Below are 20,994 nucleotides of genomic sequence, written 5' to 3' on the forward strand. Positions count from 1 at the left end.
ACTGCACATATTTCTCCCCCTTTTTGATCATAAGCAAAAAGATTTATAATGCTCCCCCTTAAGATATGCTCACCCCTCAGCAAAAGAATAGGTGTATGAAAGAACAAAGTTCATCATAGAACACAGAAATTTAGCTCTTAATCAAGAAATACAAGTAAGACTTTAAAAAGGAGGGGTTGAAGAATAATCAGGAGGTAGAAGATGTCAACCAAAATTTTCTCTTCCTAAATGTAATATTCCCCTTTTAAAAAAAATTCCAAAAATTTAAGATTTATTCAGTCCAATGCAATGCATAAATTTGTAACAGTCAATTCAAATTAGGCTTTGTAATTCCAAAAGAGTTTAACATGAAAGCATTACAGCTAGCACAATTAGTTTAAAACTAACTTTGACAGCACAATTTACAACTTCCTAGACAACAACTGACATACATGCATTCTCATATCACAATCTGCTCAATCCCATAAATTTAGCTATGCATATCAAACCAACATTTACAAAAATTCAACCACAAGAGCTGATTCAGGTTTTATCTTTCAACAATTTTAAACAAAATAATTTACATCAAAATTATGCAAATTTGATCAGTTCATTTTCTGCATCCAGACTCTCAATGTATATTATCATAGCTCATTTGTTATGCATTTGAACTTAAAAACAAATCTCCACAGAACCAACTTTGAAATAGAAATGACAATTTAATTTTCACATGTCTTAATCATCCAAAATTGCTAATGAAAATCTGTCAGCCAACTCATTTAAATGACTTTTTCATAGTTTTTGATGCTTGACAGAGATTACACCAAAGGTAACTTCAAAGTACTCATGAAATTGAATACTAAGCCAATTAAACACAAATTCAATAAATATCTATCAACAAAGCACTGAAATAACAATGCACATGGCTTTACATGACATGAATGAAATTCAGCACATGAATTTCCTAAATAGATGAATTTCACTTGATCAAAATGTGTAAACAGACAAGAACACACCACAAGATGAATGAAATAGTGATGAACATATCATTTCCCTAACCAGAAATGAATATAACAGTAATTAAATAATGGATGATCAAGTAAAAACAAGATGCAACATCATAGTTTAAACAACACTTAGCTCAAATACTTGGTGCTTGAACGAAGGCTTTTGGATACCACTTGATGGAGTTACATCCTAGCTTGTTGCATCAATTCAAAGAGCAGAATACCATAGAGCTCTCTTATCCTTTTGAAAACTTAACCTGCAAAGTAAAAACAGTATAGTTTTTGTACCCATAATCTCATTTGGGTCCTTTGAGGTTAGAGACATATTACTTTATAATAGGAATCCAAGCATATTTCCCATTTGGAACATCAAAATGTTTAATTCTACATTTGTTTGAAGTATGTCCCTTTTTCATGCAATAAAAACAACAAACATCATGCACCTTGTTTTTCACAAAAGTCCCTTTCTCAACCCAAACTCTATGAGTTCTCTTAACTTTAGACTTTTTATGATGATGCATGTTTATATTTCTACCATTGCTCTTTCTAAAAACATTTTGAACATGTGAGATAGGCTTGATTCCTTTAGAAAGTAAATTTTCCAGTATGTCAATGTCAAACATGTGACTTTTACAAGATAAACACTCAACAGGTTTTTCATTTGGATTAGATTTAGACAATTTTGTTTCAAGATTACTAACTTTGTTTCTTAATATGACTTCCTCATCTAATGCATTTTCATATTTCCATTTCAATTCTTTAAATTCCTTTTTCATATTTTTATGAGCAGCATTCAATGTTTCAAATTCATCAAGTAATTCAAGAAACGCCTTGTGTAAATCAAATTCACTAGATTCATAGCTAGAACTACTTACTTGGCTTCCAGCATCCTCAAAATTAGATGTCAAACACAAGTTTACTTCTTCTTCTTGTGAATTTTCTTTTCTTTTCTTTCTTTACTTCTTTTGTTGCTTGAACAATAAGCTTTCACATGGCCTCTTTCACCACATCCATAACATTTGAAGCTTGAAGAGGAACCTTGATAGTCCTTCTTTTCCTTCAAGATTTTGCTTTCAGATGATTTATCGTTGGCCATCAAGCATAGATTTTCTTGCTCATTAGAATTGCTTGAGCTTGAGGAGTTTGATGTAGAGCATGAGTTTGAACAAGTCAACATAGCCACATTCGATACTTCATCATGAGTGACTCTTAAAAATTTCCACATTTCCTGAGCACTTTTATAAACAGATACTTTGAAAAATCATCAATGGTTAGCGTGGATAAAATTATATTTCGAGCCTTAATATCAAATTGGGCTCTTCTATTTTCCTCAACAATCCAGTCAAAATATGATTTTTCTACTTCCACACCATCAACTGTAGTTTTAGGAATATATGGACCATTTTGTACGGCTTCCCAGATGCCTCTGTCAATTGACTCTAAAAATATTTGCATTCTTATTTTCCAAAACGCATAATTTTCCCCCATAAACAAAGGAGGTATACCAATAGAAGCACCCTTAGCATAAACTCGGTTATGACTGCCCATTTTCGAAAAATTTGAAAAACTATCAAAGCAAGCTCTGATACCAATTGTCGGAACAATCAGTACCGTTATAGAGTCGCGCAACAGAATAAAATATTCGGAAAGCGTGCTACGGTCACAAATAAAGTTTTAATGGTCCGTTTTAGAAAATCAATTTTCATAGAGAAAATTTATCAAACAGTTGATGTGCATAAAACAGTAAAGAGAGTAGGGAGTAGAAAAATTGATACGTTGGATTTTTATCCTGGTTCGATTCAAAAGAATCTACGTGCAGTTGTTAATCACTATAAAAAGTGATTAACATTTTCACTAAAATCAGTTTCACAAATTACAATAAGAGTGAATAAAAAATAGAGAGATAAAACCTTCCTTCGACGAACGAACCGGATGATGACCACCTTGCCAACTCGAAGAGAACCGCTCCGACTATCAACACACAAAACGCGAGCTTCTCCTATTCACGAGACCAGGCAAAGCACTTGAACTAGCTTTTTAGAACTTCCTCAGACAAACTATATTCTCAAAAAGCTCAGAGTTAACCCTCTAAGGGTTTTGGAACAACCTTATATAGCCAATTGGTCTGAGTTCGCAGAGATAGATTATAGCTGCCACAGAAAATCGATTATTGTTAGTGATAATCGATTACTTGAGTCCGTTACAAGGTTTTTCAAAAGTGATAATCGATTATCTTGAGGAATAATCGATTATTCCGGACACTTTGGCAGTTCTCATCAGAACCAGTGATAATCGATTATTTGGAGTAATAATCGATTAAATACGTAACAATTCTGGAAGTACGAATTTTTCTAAGTATTACATGTTCAAAGCCTTTCCTAATACATTTATAATCTACAAAGTGCTTTTAAAACCATTATAACAATCAATCTTCTTGCAGGATCATCAAAATCATTTATCTTCAAATTTACCAATGCTCCACATTGGTAATAGTTACATCATCCCCCAATCAACAAATAGAATTACAATGGAATGAAAGAATGGAAGAGATAGAAAAACCCTAGCAAGAGAAGAGGAAAGCTGTCACCATCCCCAAATCCACCCTCTAGGAATAGAAGAGCTATCATCATTCCCAAATCTACCCCTAAGGGGTGAAAAGTGTGTTTCTGTGCTCAAGCCATCAAAAGATACTAAACCTAGAGTGCTTGGATCCTTTAAATAGAGTCGAAAAAGGGTACAAACAGGGTCCAATCCAAAAGAGTCGAAATAGAGCAAAAACTGGGCTAGATCAGCATCGCACGCCGCTCGGGCGGCCCATTTGGCCGCTAGGGCGGTGGACGTCGATTTTTGTAAGGCTTGAGCCTTCAATTTCACCCGGGCTTCGAGGGTCCGACGCCCGGGCGACGGACGTCGATTTTTCCACGCCCAAGTCTTCTGCAGGTCGCCCAAGCTTCGTGCAGTTCCCTCTTCTAGTGCTTTTCTAGGCCTTTCTAAGCTCTATATCCTTAGCACTTCATCTTTGCTTCCTGTATTAACTCATTTTCTATCAAAACAAAGGGAATTAGTCATAAAATCATCAAATTCAACCTCAACTCTCTTATTCACAAAACTAAAGCAAAAACATGAGTCAAAGCAAGTTTCTAAGTAAAAAAGGGTGCATTTAGCATCAGAATTACATTAAAGATATCGGTATTTTAAACATTTATCAGTGGTTAACGGGCAATGTTAAGATATCAACAAGTGTACAAAATCGTATCAAGTAATAATAAATGGTAAGACCAAGTATCGTTTCCCAAGAGACTCACGACACTAGACAATTATGTAATTACCTAACTAAATAATACTTTTGAAGAACAATTTAGAATTATGAATGTAAAACAAGAAAGTAAATATGAATGCACTTTTGACCAATTGAAAGAAAAACACAAAGGTGAATGGATGATATTGAATATGGAATGAATATGTTGTTGGGGTTTAGATTTCACCTAGTTTACTCTCATGCATATATGAATTCATCTTCTTCATTCAATTGTTAACATCACTCTCTAAATTACTTAAAACCCGATTCCTCGATGAACAAAGCCTATCCTTAATTACTACACCACAATCTCTTGCATCCCTAATATTTAATTCTGCATTACGATTAGGAGCTTAGGACGACCAAAACTCATATCCCCATCCTTGAACAATATTGCTTTTGGGAGCAATTCTTCAGAACATGAATTGTAAGATACCTCCTGGTACTCATGCAAATCATACATCATGCCATGAATGAGTTAAACATAACAAGCATTCAGCGAAGAAGAATTACCCTAACAACTAATAAAAGAAGCATATATAATTAAAATCAATTCAAATACATGAGAGTTCATAAGGTTACATCATCCCCCCACAACAAATAAGGTTTAGTTCCCGATTGTCATGGAGAAACTAGATGAACAATGGAATGAAAAAGATAGAAAAACCCTAAAAACTGAAGAGGAGAGCTTTCGCATCCACTTCTTCCTCTAGACAATTGAAGAAAATATGAATTTGTGTTAATTATGTCAAAAGATACTCTCTTTAGGTCGAGGAACTTCTTAAATAAGGTTGAATTGGATCATGGGCCAATGTTGACACCGCTCAGCGCCCCACTTAGGGCATTGATGACAAATTTATGAACACCGAAAAACGGTGCCACAAACTTGTTTAACCCTCGGCAAGTTTGACCGAATCGTATCAAGTAATAAACTCGGTAAGACCAAGTATCGTTCTCGCAACGGACTCACGGCCTAGATAGTTATATGATTTGTTGATTATTTAAGACTTGTGAACAATTGATTGTAGGTTTTAAATGCAAAAGACAATAATTAAACATGTATGCATGAATGTGATCAATGGAAAAGAGGAAATCAAACACTTTAATGAATTAGATGGATGAGTATGTTGTTGGGGTAATCAATTTCATCTTATCCACTCTCATATACTTTAGGAATTCATCATTCTTTTCATCAATGTTAATGCCACTCTCTAAATCACCTTGCAAGAAGGCCTATCCTTAATTACGAGTTCATACAATTCCTAGCATCCCTAATAATTAATTCTGAAGTGCAGAAGCTTAACGACAACCAACCCTCATATTCCTATGTCTAGGCAATATGCTATTAGGAGAAATTCCCCGGATCTAGATTTCCCTGTACGTTCCCATATCGACAAAATCAAGAATCATGGCATTGAATGAGTTAAACAATGCAAGCTTTAAGCAAGGAGGAAAAACCCTAACTAATGATGAAAGAAAGCATGTATCTTAAAATAAGATGTTAAAACATAAATTCCATATATGAGAGTTTCACAAGACTACATTGATTCCCCAACAACAATACAAGGTTTAGTTCACCATATTCATGGTGAAACTAGATGAACAATAATGAATGAATGAAAGATAGAACCCTAGAAAGATAAGAAGGTAGCCTTAGCATCCAAGATCTTCCTCCAAGGGGTGGAAAGGTGTGTGTTTGCTTCGCCTCCAGCCAAAGATACGAACCCTAGGAAGACCTAAAGCTTATATACTATTTGTAATATTACAGAAAAGTGGGCCTAAGCCCAAAAGACCACCGCTCAACGGTAAACTGCCGCTCAGCGGTACTAGCGCAAAGTCAATTTTCCCCTCAGCTGCATTTTCACCCCTCAACGGAGTCAACGGGTGTTCCTGAGCGGTACTTGCGACTTCTCCTTTTGCACTTTTTGAGTTCTTTTCTGATTCCATCTCTATCCTTCTTCACTTCTTTCACCAAATTCACCTTAAAACCTGCATAAAACACTGAAATCAAGCATAAACCTGTCCAGCTCTCTTATTTCCAAAAATATGAACAAAAGCATGATTCCAAGCTAGTTTCTAAGTGTTAAAGGTTGCTTTTAGTATCAATTTTAAGCATGAAAATAACAGTTTTTCAACTGTTATCACAACCCCAAACTTAGAACTTTTCTTGTCCTCAAGCAAACAAGATGTAACTCAATCTTCTACCAATCAATACAATGGTTTACTCCATTCAAAAATCCTCTTTTCAAGATAAGTAAAAACTTCAATTAAGCTCATGACAAAGACTTCAATCAAGACATACACATGCTTTAGTGTTTACAAAGTCACTTAATATCCAACAAATGCTATTTTTCATGAATGATCAATCAACTAAGCATGGATGTTCATGTGCTCATGGAATATTTCCTCACTAAGTAAAGTGTTTTACTCAAATACAAGTGTATACAAGGTAATCACTCATTCGCTCTACTATCACAATGTCACATGAATTGACTTTGCCTTTCATTTAACCACAATCAAATAACTTCACAAGCATGCATCCTTACAAGGACTTTTCAATGGCTTATAATGTGGCTGGGCTAACAAGAAAATTGGTTTTTCTAGATCACAAAACCCTTGAGTTAAGAGAGTCATATAAACACAATCATTCTTACTTTTCCCCAACTTTCTTTTGCATTGAGCTTTGCTTTTTTCTTTTCTTTTCTTTCTCTTTTTCTTTCTCTTTTCACATACTTAATTCTTAGCTCTTAGCTCAATGCTTTCAATTTCCCCTTTCATATAACTTCCCAACAACCCCAAACTTGAACATTTGTCAATACCACAAAATATTTTCTACTTAACTCAAGGTAAAGCTTTTCAACAAGGGTTTTCAAATCATGTTCAAGGCTAGGGGTTCAAAGGATAGAACACATAGTGTTCTCTTTTAGTGGCTCATTTCATGAAATTGGCTAATACAAGGGTTAGCAACAAATGGCCTTGATCATATGGTGCAAACAAGCTAGTAATTCAATCATAGAAAACCTGGGCAAAGTCATTCATGCTTTCAAAGTAATAACACTCAATCACAAAAACTCTGGAGCTCAAAACCTCACATATAAGCTCATTCACATTTGACATTCATATCCTGCTTAATATCACAATCACAATCACAACATCATGCATTTGTTCACAAAGCTTGTGAACCACCTGTATAAGCATGTAATGTGCACATCTCAACATCAATCCATATCAAAGCATCATCAAGCATTACTTATCAAACAATCACAATCATATGCAAACCATCATAATAGACAAAGTTTCCAATGGAGTACATCAAACCCTATTCTAAAAACACAAGTAAATAAGTTCAGAACATAAAACAAAAACATAAGTCATGCTTTAGTTATGATAGCATTCATCAGTAAATGCTATCTCAACTCCTCATCAATCTGAGCTGTCATCTGTATCTTCCTCTTCTTCCTCATCTTCAGCATCCTCAAATGCATCATCCTCATCATCATCAGCATCATCTTCATCCATCTCCATAGCTGAAGCTTCAGTTGCTTCAGCTCTGTCTCCTTGTACCTGCTCTTCTGGCCAGGCTACCACATTATGAAACTCCTCCATAGTCCACCTGTGTGTTGGAGGTGTATCATACATTCCAAAAATCATCTCAGCAGTGGCCACCTGCCCTCTGTGGATAGACTGTAACTGTGCACCTATAAGAGACATGTATATGTCCCTCATCTGGAAAGGTTCTGCTTCATGTGTCTCAGCAGATGCCTGACTTTGTGCTTGCCCTCTTTCTCTGAGAGTACGACGTGGTGGAACTGGCTGAGCTGCCTCCTCACCTCCATAGTATTGTCTGTAATAGGCCTTATCAATTGCTTTCCTTGGCCTTTCAAATGGTGGAGTAGAAGTATCCACCCCATCTATCTTACAAAGGTGTGTAATCACAGAAGGATGTCCTAAGGGTGCTTTGTTGTTTGTTGTGTTGGCACACACCCTTATCTCATTAGCTATTACCTGTCCAATATTGACATTCAAGTTCCTGATTGCATAGTAAAGGAGGAGTGCCCTGCTAAAAGTGATGTCTGACACATGAGAACATGGCTGAATGTTGGCATGAGAAAATGTCATCCAATACTTTGCAAGAGGAGTCAAATCAGTCCTCCTAATGTTTACCACAGAGTCAGTTCTATTCCTCTGAAAATGTCCTCCAGGTACACATAAAACTCTCTCCACATCATCAAAATCAGTGCCTTCTTCCATACATAGAGCAAACTGGCACTGCTCACCCGCCCACACAGTATCCAAGAAGATGTTGATGGAATCAGGATCATACCTAATACCATGGCCTCTGACATAGCCTAGGTAATTCTCAGCTGGATAATCACCAATCTTCCTTGCATTGGCGTAGAATTCTTTCACCATAGCTATATTGGCAGGTGTAGGGTATGTGGCTAGCTTCTCCCAATCATTTCCCAACAATTGCTCTCCAAATTGAGGAGCAAAGTTAGGTATCATTCCAACCTTCCTCTCCATAAGGAGTCTCCTATCTTGGACCACCTTAAAGTGCTTCTCATGTTTGCGAGATAGGAACCTACTAGAATGGGGTTGTTCTGGTTCCTTTTCTTTTCTTTTGGAAGCCACGGTCTTCATTCTTGTGCCTGAAGAGGATGCCATTCCTACATCAAACACAGAGTACAAACCCAAAAAACCTGTTGTTAATCATTAGTAAACCATAAACAACACCTTATTTCGAAGCTAAACCACCGCTAAGGGTCAAAATTACCCCTCAACGCCACCAGTGCAGTAATCCAGTACACAACTCAGCAAAAATAGCATATCTGTCAAAGTGCCGCTCAGCGGCAATTTACCCCTAAGCGGTGACTCCGCAGATTTTTGAAAAATGCACTTTTAACCTGTCCTACCTCCACCCACATGCAATTTTCAGTTATCCATATCAAAATCATTCAGTTCAATCGGTTCAAACATCAATTAAATCATTAAATCATGCATAGAAATCAAAACCCCTAAAAATTCATGCTTCAACAATCAAATTCAAACTCAAGAACCCTAGAATGAAAAATGCTTGACTTACTTGGGTGGAGATGCTAGATGAATGGAGAATGCTTTCAAGCTATGAAGAATAATGATGCTCTCTTCCAACCCCAAACTTAGATGGCAAACTAGTGAGAAAGTGAGTGGAAGGGAGATTTTCTCAAGAGGGATGAGGGAAAAGTTGTAGAGAACCTTTGAAAAGTATGTAGGAGTGTGTGTGCAGAGAGGAATCTGAAAAGAGAAACCAAGGCGCAACTTAGGGTATAAAAATACCTTAATGGGCTCGGGTTCCGCTAAGGGGCAACCTAAGCCCAGTCTGCGACACTACCGCTCAGCGGCACTTTCGGGAAGTGCTCTCCTTCTCCTTTGCTTAACCTAAATCCGTCCTAAACATACCCCTCACTGGCTCCCTGCAATAAAATTCTCAGATCACTCATGCACAACCCTATTATGCAACAAACAAAAATATAATCAATCAACTGGATTGCCTCCGAGGTAGCGCTTGTTTAACGTCACAAGCCTGACCCAAAATCCACCAACACCCATCAGTAGGTGTACAAACCTAATATCTTTCAATAGATACCTAACCACCTAGCATCCTTCAGTAGATGCTATACCCAAAAATTTTACAAAAATAATGTCCAACTGATTAAAAATTACAATACCAAAATAAAATCAAAAGAACAATTGTCCTCAAATCACTGGAATGCCTTCCAGCAAGCGCTCTTTTAACGTCATTAGCTTGACCCAATAATGTTCAAGTTCCTTCTTCATGGTTGATGTTCATATCACACCAACTCCTCAACTGCTTCCGGTACACTTTTTTGACTCTTCTAGAATGTGGAGACTTTATCTCTATCATCTCATTCTCTTTGTAGCCTTTCACAACCCACAACTTGTTTTTGAATCTCACAAGTTTACCAAGTTGGAGTCGTTCTTTCATCCAGTCATCATGGACTTTTTTTTCTCTTCCAATCTTTTCTTCTTTCTGTACCTGAAACAACAATGTTTACCTTTAACCTTGGGCTTTTCATCTTCAAGGCTAGTCATGAGTACATCTTGAAATGCAGCTTTATGACTAGCTTCTTCCTCCTGCATCTGCCTCTCTTCTTTGAAGACATCTACAACAACTCTTTCTTCTTGGTCTTGGAGCACCACTATACCTTCATTCACATCAATGATGGATTTGGCCATTTTCATAAACGGTCTTCCAAGAATAATGGGTATCTTTTCAGTCTCCATCTCCATCACCACAAAGTCTGCCAAGAACTGTAGTTTGCCTACACAAACTATAATATCCTCTGCTATTCCATAGGGTTTCTTCGAGGATCCATCTGCCATTACTAAGTTAACCTTTATAGGCTTCACATCAACATCACCAATCTACTCAAGTAAAGAATAAGGTATCAAGTGAACACTTGATCCTAAATCAAATAAAGTTTTTTTTATCCTTTTCTTCCCTATTGTGCATGGAATGGAAAAACCTCCTGGATCTTTAGCTTTTGGAGGGAATGGCTCCTTTTTAATAGCTTTATACTTCTTTGTATCATCTTCTCTACGTCTTTTCTTTGTAGAGACTTCTTCCTCAGGTTTAGTATAAACTGCAATATGCTGTAATATCTCCTTCCAAGGTACATCATTGTCCACCATCTTGAATAATTCTGTAAAATCAAATTGTTCCTCTTGATTTATTGGAAAAGGAAAAATATCTTTACTCTTTATATCTCTTCTCTCTCCTTTCTCTTTTCTCTCTTCTTTTTCTCTCTTTTCTCTCTCTTCTTTTTCTTCATCTCCTTTTTCTTTCTCTCTGTCTAACTCAACTGTTTCATCATTTGTACTCTCCAACACTTTACATTCTTCCCTAGGGTTAACCTCAGTATTAGCCCCAAAATTTTTGTTAGGCCTTTCTTCCAACTGCTTGGTAATCTGACCCATTTGAATCTCCAAGTTCTTAATAGCAGCTTCAGTGCTCTTTTGAGAAGATTCAGTTTTGTGTATAAATTGCTGAAGAGTTTCTTCCATCCTTATTGATCTTTCATTAAGTATAGAAATCTGTTGCCATAAGGTTGGTTGTTGTTGTTGCTTGTTAAATTGCCCAGTTTGTCCAGCTTCCCACTTTGTCCTTGACCAATGCTTGGGTGTGGTTTCCACCCTTGATTGAAATTCCCCTAATGGTATGGAAATTGATTGGCCATGAAGTTAACATCCTCTAAAGCTTCTGCTGGAAAGGCACATTGACCATTGATATGGTCACCCCCACATAATTCACACAATTGTAATTGAACCTGTGCAACAGTCTTTAACTCTTTTGGCAGTTGTGCAAGTGTTTTTGTGAGAGTCTCTAGTTGTTGAGTTAGTATCTTGTTCTGTGCTAGCAAGGCGTCATGGGATTGCAACTGTAGAACTCCTTTTTGTTGAATAGGAGCTCCTTTTGCACTGTTCAGCTCATTATCACTAGTAGCCATGTTTTCAATTATTTCCGTGACTTCCTCTGGAGTTTTCCATTTGATATTTCCTCCAGTTGAGGCGTCAAGCATCATCTTGGTTTGTGAACCAAGACCTCCAAGGAAGATCAGGACTACTTCCACTTCGTCAAAACCATGCGTGGGAGTTTTTCTTAGTAAGCTTTTATATCTGTCCCATGCATGACCTAGTGATTCCTCCATACCTTGCCTGAAAGATGAAATCTCTTGCTTTCCTTTATTTACCTTTGATTGTGGAAAGTATTTGTTTAGGAACTTTGTCACCACTACTTCCCACTCTGTAAAGCTTCCTTCTAGAAAAGAGTTCAACCAAAGCTTAGCGTTGCCTCCTAATGAGAATGGAAACAGGCTAAGTTTGATTGCTTCGTCCAGCACCCCATTTATCTTTATTGTGTTGCAAATCTCGTTAAACGTTGTGAGGTGCTCATATGGGCTTTCGTGAGACAACCCATTAAATTGGTTACTCTTAACCAGTTGGATTAATGCTGGTTTTACCTCCATATTAGCCGCATTGACTCTTGGTCTTGCTATGCTATTGAAATGCTGAGGTCCAACTACATTAGTATAATCAGCAAGAGTTCGTCTGATATTATTATTCTCCATCTCCTCAGTGCTATGGTCAGAACTTTGTGGTGATGGTTGTAACAGAGTTTCCGAAGAAGGAAAAAGTTCTCTAGATGTACGGATTCTTCTCCTCCGTCTACTCTCGTCTAAACCTTCAAGAAGAGGTTCTGCAGTTTTCTTGCTCCTAGTTCGGATTGCTTCCTGCATACACAAGAAAACAAATCCCTAGAAGAATTGGTTAGCACAAAAAGATATAAAAGAAAATATAAGATCAGAGATAAGAAGATAAAATAAAAACAGAAAAATAAAAACAGAAAAAATAAAAACAATAAAATAAAATAAAATAATAACCGAAAAATAAAAACAGAAAATAAAATAAAATAAAATAAAAAAAGAAAAATAAAAACAGAAAATAAAAACAGAAAATAAAAACAGAAATTCAAATTTCAAAATTCAAAATTCAAGTCAAAGATAATCAATAATCACACAAATGAACTAGTTAAACCACGAGTCCCCAACAACGGCGCCAAAAACTTGATGACAAATTTATGAACACCGAAAAACGGTGCCACAAACTTGTTTAACCCTCGGTAAGTGTGACCAAATCGTATCAAGTAATAAACTCGATAAGACCAAGTATCGTTCTCCCAAAGGACTCACGGCCTAGTTAGTTATATGATTTGTTGATTATTTAAGACTTGTGAACAATTGATTGTAGGTTTTAAATGCAAAAGACAATAATTAAACATGTATGCATGATTGTGATCAATGGAAAAGAGGAAATCAAACACTTTAATGAATTAGATGGATGAGTATGTTGTTGGGGTAATCAATTTCATCTTATCCACTCTCATATACTTTAGGAATTCATCATTCTTTTCATCAATGTTAATGCCACTCTCTAAATCACCTTGCAAGAAGGCCTATTCTTAATTACGAGTTCATACAATTCCTAGCATCCCTAATAATTAATTCTGAAGTGCAGAAGCTTAACGACAACCAACCCTCATATTCCTATGTCTAGGCAATATGCTATTGGGAGAAATTCCCCGGATCTAGATTTCTCCGTACGTTCCCATATTGACAAAATCAATAATCATGGCATTGAATGAGTTAAACAATGCAAGCTTTAAGCAAGGAGGAAAAACCCTAACTAATGATGAAAGAAAGCATGTATCTTAAAATAAGATGTTAAAACATAAATTCCATATATGAGAGTTTCACAACACTACATTGATTCCCCAACAACAATACAAGGTTTAGTTCACCATATTCATGGTGAAACTAGATGAACAATAATAAAAGAATGAAAGATAGAACCCTAGAAAGATAAGAAGGTAGCCTTAGCATCCAAGATCTTCCTCCAAGGGGTGGAAAGGTGTGTGTTTGCTTCGTCTCCAACCAAAGATACGAACCCTAGGAAGACCTAAAGCTTATATACTATTCCCCTCAGCTGCATTTTCACCCCTCAGCGCAGCCAACAGGTGTTCCTGAGTGCCGCTCAGCGGTAAACTTCCGTTGAGCGGTACTTGCGGCTTCTCCTTTTGCACTTTTTGAGTTCTTTTCTGATTCCATCTCTATCCTTCTTCACTTCTTTCACCAAATTCACCTTAAAACCTGAATAAAACACTGAAATCAAGCATAAACCTGTCCAACTCTCTTATTTCCAAAAATATGAACAAAAGCATGATTCCAAGCTAGTTTCTAAGTGTTAAAGGTTGCTTTTAGTATCAATTTTAAGCATGAAAATAATAGTTTTTCAACTGTTATCAGGCGCCCAAGTATGAGACTTTACATATCAGTTGGCGCTCAACGCCCTAAAGAGGGCGCCCAAGACTGCGATGCTCCTACGCTGAGTGCCCCATAAAGAGCGCCCAAGCGTCTTGCGACCTTTAGCAACCTTCTCTTCTGGTGCTCTTTCTACCCTTTCTAAGTTACAACTTGTTGAAATTTAACTCTTCCAATTCATGTCAGTTTCCTACAAAATCAAAGGAACTTAGTGAAAAAATCTTCAACTATAACCTCAACTCTTTTATTCATCAAAATAAACTAAAAACAAGGAAAAAAGCAAGTTTCTAAGTCAAAAAGGGTTCATTTTTTTATCAAAATTTACTCTCAAATAACGGTGAAATCAACCGTTATCAGAACCCCAAAATGGAAACTTTGCTTGTCCTCAAGCAAAACAACATATGTCAATTGTTCAGCATATCACAAAACACTTTCTTCGAAGATAAGTAATCACTCATATCTGCTTATCATACAAATCTCAGTCAAGACATATTGATGCATTGGTCAATCAATTTCACTATGGTGCTCCTTTTTACAGCACAGATGCAAACTTATGAATGATCAACAGCCAAGCAAGAATGTTATCCTATGATGCATGGAACTATTCCTCTCTAAAGACAGTGTTTGACTCAAGCACTCAAAAGAGTATAATGAGGTGACACTCTTACACTCTACCATCACAATGTCACATGAATCAAATTTTCCTTTCATTTAACCACATATCAAACACACTCATAAGCAAGTTACCATCACAAGGACTTTCTCAAGGCTTGTATTGAGTTCGTGTTAAGAAGAAACTTGGTTTTTCTAGACAACAAAATTCTTGAGTTAAGAGAGTGCACAATTCATTTATTCTCATAAAAACTCAACTCTCCATTACCACATACATATAATCTACTCAACTCAAGGTAAGGATTTCAAAAAGGGTTTCATTCACAATTCAAATTTTGGCTCAAGGTTCAAAGGTTAAAGAGAAACATTGTTCTTTGTTAGGTTCACCTATTGACATTGACTCTAAGGGAAAAGAAAACATGGCCTTGATCATATGTAACAAGCAAGCAAGTGGTTCAATCATAGAAAATTAGGCAAAATGAATCATGCTTCCAAAGTAATAGCATTCAATCAATCAAAAACTCTAAAGTCCAACCTCTTACAGGATAAATCAAGCTCCACAATTTAATAACATCCTACCCAGCACATTAATCACAATTAACATCATACATCAGTTTCTAACAATCATGAGCAACCACCTGTATATAAGACTTGACTATGCATCATCTTAACATCAATCACACAATAAAGCAGCACAAGATAACAATTACTCATTATACACATATTAGTTAAACCATGCAAACATATCTCATTAGGCCAAGTACATATTAACCAAGTTCAAGGTTCACAAATGCATAATAGTAAAGCTAAAGAAAAATCCTGTTAGAATAGCATCCATCAGTAGATGCTACTCTCTATATCCAGCATCAATCAGTAGATGCTCCTAATCAAGTCCTCCATCCATCAGTAGATGCTCCTCATCAACTCCAACATCCATTAGTAGATGCTCCTCATCATCTCCAGCATCCATCAATAAATCCTCTCCAGCAAATCAACCCTTGTTATCATCAGACTCATCATCATCATCCACTAGTGCAAAAACAGGGTATTACGTCGATTATTTTTGGCTTTTAACGATGAATTAGAGACCGACGTCATAGCGGGAGACGTAAATTTTACGTCGAAGATTACAAGGTGACGTTAATAGGACAATTTCACGTCGATTATACTGATATCTGACGTAAACCTGATATCGACATCATGCAACGACGTTAGGTTACGTCAGTTAGTAAAGAGATTGACGTTCAATATTTGAATAAATATTTATATTTATAGTAAGATTTGTCGTCTTATGTACTAGGGAAGTGACGTAAACTTAACGTCAATGCGGCTGATAATGGACTAATGTTCACGTCGAAGTTCAAACAAAACGTCAATTTTTGAGTAATATTTGAATAAATAATTATATTTAAACATATATTTGACGTCAAGCATAAGGGGATGGACGTAAGGTTAACGTCGAATTTTTCTATATGGGACGTTACTGTCGATGTTTGAACGTCTAATGATGTTTTTTTTTGGATTTGATTCGGTTTAGCTCATTCAACCAAACCTGAAATACAGAAACCAGTTTTCCAATTCATATATATTCACAGAATTAATTAATTTAAACCATGCTATCATCAATTCATCAATTCCAATTAAATAGTAAAACTAAAAGACGCTAATGCTATTATCAAAACTTTAAAGAACCCAGTTTTCCATTCATCTATTCACAGTATTCATCTATTCACAATAATCTATTAACAGTTTAAAAGCTACACAAGTAAGAAAATGCTACTATCATGAAAGGAAAAACCAAAAGCTATAGCTATTTAAAATGTTTATTCAAATATCGTGCCCAATCCTCTCTTATCGTCGTTATTACTGAAGTGGACAATGGAGAGGTAGTGTTGAACCGCTGCATAATCAAGGAAACTTTACTAATATATTCATTTTAATGTCAAAAGTTTATTGATATTTGTAATATTTTCAAATGTAAATTTTTACTTCAGTCCATTCCCCTCTGATTTCTGCTCGGATGATTGCCTTCATCCATGACCTGATGTAGTAGCCATATGCCCAGGAATCATTCTGCTTATTACACTAAACATGTGAAAGAACTTAGTCAAATGTAATGGTTTAAATTTGACTACAAAAATTAAAGGTTAAAGATAAATGAATTCCAACCTTAGGATATATAATTTCAAGTTGTTGTCCTCTGGTCCTAGTCACAACTCTAAACAAATTTGAAACATTAGAAACATAAGTTAATATATTAATATCATAATGAATTGATAAGAATGAATGTAACTCACATTTACAAAAGTTAGGAATCGTTTAATTATAACTTGAAGATTTAAGATAATAAAAAGAAGAATATAATACCGCTGGTGGGCCAAAATATGGCATGATCGTAGCCTTAGGCCAAGCTATGAATGTGCCTAAGGCCTTCCCCACGAATTGGATTTTAGATGTAGGCCATGGCACTCAAGCCTGGGGGTCTCTTGGATCATCAATCATTACCCGCACGTGAGTGGGCAATAAAGGAGCACCATGAATGGTCTGGCCTCCTACAATCTGTCGTCCCACGACCACTACGCGCGGAGGATCCTCATCAACCAAAAACTCATACTGAATATTGTAATCAGTAAGATCCGCAGTAGAGCATGAGCCTTTAGTGCTCACACGAGGTGCAGTAGGATCATCTGTAGGGGCATCCTCCTACTGTGACTGTTGTTGTTGCTCTTGTTGTTGCTCTTGTTGTTGCTCTTGTTGTTGTTGTTGTTGGGTGATCATTGCAAGTTTTTCTTCGAGCATTCTGAAGCGTTCACCCATGCTTTCCTCTAATTCGACTTGCACCTGTTGCCTGATGCTACTAACAATTTCCTGAGTCACGGCTTCTATGCTTCTTGGTTTAGGGCCAAAGTAGTCCCTCAATCCAACAGCTCCTCCAACACCACGAACACGACCTAGACGGTCTAGCCGCCCTGTGTCTGCTACTAGGAGGTCCTCCCTACCTTGTGCCACAAATGTGCCTTGACTCTGTTGGTCAGCCAAGTCATCCTACATATCATAATGAAGCTAGACACATTAAAAAGTTTGTTACATAATTGCAAATGGACTATGGTAATCAGTTAAAAGTTTCCACTTACAATTCTCTAGGATATCTCCTGAGCAGACTGGGATGTATACTGGCCATTGGACTTTGTCCGTGCAGCCTTCCACAATTCATGTTTGGCTGGTGGAGGTGCTAGATCTGGTGACTCAAGACCTAACTCCTCAGCGTGACATTTTCTCATCTTTTTCTCTAATAACGCATAACCACCACGTGACAGTACGTGTGGTGTATCATTAAGCTTCTGCCTCTACTGGGCAGCTATCCTTTTCACCTATGAAAAAATGAAAATCATTAAGCATAAATCACAAATTAACATCTTGTGTGACTAGAGCAAAATATTAAAAAACATACTTGCCACTCGGGAGTAAGTCTAGATTCTTTAAACTGCACCCACTCCTCCTCAGTTATTTTATATTTTGTACAAGGAGTGTCGTTCTGTTTAGAGCCAAAGACGTATTCACGTGTCATTCTTGTCTTGAAGTCCCTCCACCGGACTGCAATGTGGGATAAAATCTTCTTCCTTATCCTCTCATCATTACGAATATTCCAATTTCCCTGTTAAAAACAAAATTAATGTTAAAGCATGATCAACAAAAGTAAGTCAATGATGGAAGTAAAACATCTTAAACATACCAAAATATCCTGCCATAGTAGATTTTTGTCAACCTGTGGGATATCATCCCAACAGGTAGCGACAATAGGGACATATGTTTTTTCCATCACGCCCAAGTAACTTTTGAACGATGTTGCATGTGCCCCAATAGGCACAAATGTTCGGGGATCAAACTCCACCGTCACTGGTTTCTCATTAACCCGACAAGGATGTGACATCAGGCATCCGAGTCATAGATCTACCCCCTCCTCCCGTCCGACCTGATCCAGACACTGGTTTCTCACTGGTTTCTTATTACAAAGTGTTAGTACATTATAGTTAGAACAGACAAAATAAATAAATTGTACAAGTAATTAAAACAATGCTAAGACACCTATTTATCCCATATGCCTTCGTTGTGATCACATCGAGTTGCATGTATTTCATCGGGTACATCATCGACCTTATTTTCAATGGTTCTTGATGAGAAGGAGCATGTCTCAAGTATATCTGGAGAGTCTTCATCATCAATTGTGTGCATGGCTCTGCCTTCCAATACCACTGACCATTTATGATTCACTGGGTTAGTGACATAGAATATTTGTCTTGCTTGACTAGCCATAATAAATGGTTCATCCGTGTAACTCATTTTGTTAAGATCCACCAAAGTGAATCTGAGGTCTTATGTCACCACACCAGAATTACTATCAACCCACACCAGAATCTGAGGTATTCTGTCACCACTCTAAAAGTGACATAATCAATTTCCCAAATTTCTTAAATAACTGATTGATGCTGTAATTGGATTCTTATCCTTGGAACTGGGAAAGTGTACAACCTCAGCTTGTAGGGTAACTCCAATATTTTGAACTCTACTTTTATCGTCTGCCTACTTTTATCCACTTTTATTCGAAGTCGCATAAATCTTTTTCTTAAACCAAGCTAAAAAGGATTTGTTATGTTCATTAAGTGTCCACTTTTCACTCATACGTGGATGTGCTGACTTAATTTTATCAATGTGTTGTGAAATGTAAGGAATAACATCCTCTGTGTTGTTTAAAATGTACAAATGTGCTTGATTAACATCTTTTCCACTAACACTTTCAATCCTTACTCCTCGAACTCCCTTTCCTTCACGTCTGTTCTCATGTATTTTCTTTGGAAGTCCTATTGGGTCACAACTTGGGATATAACTTGAGCATAATTCAATGGCTTCGTTTGCAATGTAGCGCTCTATAATCGAAGCTTTCGGTCTCAATTGATTCTTAACATATCCCTTTAAGATCTTCATGTATCTTTCAACCGGGTACATCCACCTCAAGAAAACCAGCCTGCATATTTGAATCTCTCTCACTAGATGGACAATCAAATGAACCATGATATCAAAAAATGAGGGTTGGAAATACATTTCCAATTGGCACAATAGTCTGATGGCCTTATTTTGCAAATCATCTAACTGTCGAGGATCAACAACTTTCTTGCAAATGGCATTAAAAACCAAACTCAAACGTGTGAGAATACCTCTAACAAAGGTAGGTAATATGGCTCGAATAGCTACTGGTAAAAGTTGTTGCATTAAGACATGACAATCGTGAGACTTTAAACCAACCAACTTCAAATCTTTCATAGAAACAAGGATTGCGGATGTAACTCAGAACGGATTCCCATGTCAACCAAGTCTTGTCGTGCTTTCACTCCATCTTTTGTCTTTCCTTTAACGTTTAGTAAAGTCCCAACAACACTATCACATACATTTTTTTCAACCTGCATCACGTCTATGCAGTGTCGCACATCAAGTTTACACCAATATGGAAGATTAAAGAATATTGATCGCTTTTTCCAAATGTTTTTCTCAACGCTCTTCTTTTCATGTTTTCCGAAGACAACATCAATGTTCCTCACCTGGTCGTATACTTCTTCCCTGTTACGTGGTCTGCACACTACATTATCCTCAAGACTTCCATTAAAAGCTTTTTTCAATCTACGGTAAGGGTGATTTCGAGGAAGGAATCTTCGGTGTCTTGTGTACACAGTTTTCTGCCCGTGCTTCAGTTGAAGTAGCTAGTATTTTCTTAAAAAATCGGACATGCAAAATGATCTTTAACACTATAACCACTCAAATTCCCATATGCTAGGAAATCATTTATGGTGCAAAACAACATTGCACGCAAACGAAAGTTTTCTTCTGAATATGAATCGAAGACCTCGACGCCCTCTTCCCACAACATTTTTAAATCGTCAATTAACGGTTTTAGATAAACATCAATGTTATTTCCAGGTTATTTAGGACCCGATATCATCATAGACAACATCATGTATTTTCTCTTCATGCACAACATAGGAGATAGATTGTAAATCATCAAAATAATTGGCCATGAACTATGTTTGCTACTTAAGTTGCCATAAGGATCCATACCATCAGTAGCAAGTGCAAGTCTTAAGTTTATCGGCTCTGCACTAAATTCGGGAAATGTTCCATCAATGTTCTTCCATTGTGGGGAATTAGCTGGGTGTCGAAGAAGATTATC

Source organism: Vigna angularis, chromosome 6 (assembly GCF_016808095.1).
Source record: "Vigna angularis cultivar LongXiaoDou No.4 chromosome 6, ASM1680809v1, whole genome shotgun sequence".
NCBI classification, from domain to species: domain Eukaryota; kingdom Viridiplantae; phylum Streptophyta; class Magnoliopsida; order Fabales; family Fabaceae; genus Vigna; species Vigna angularis.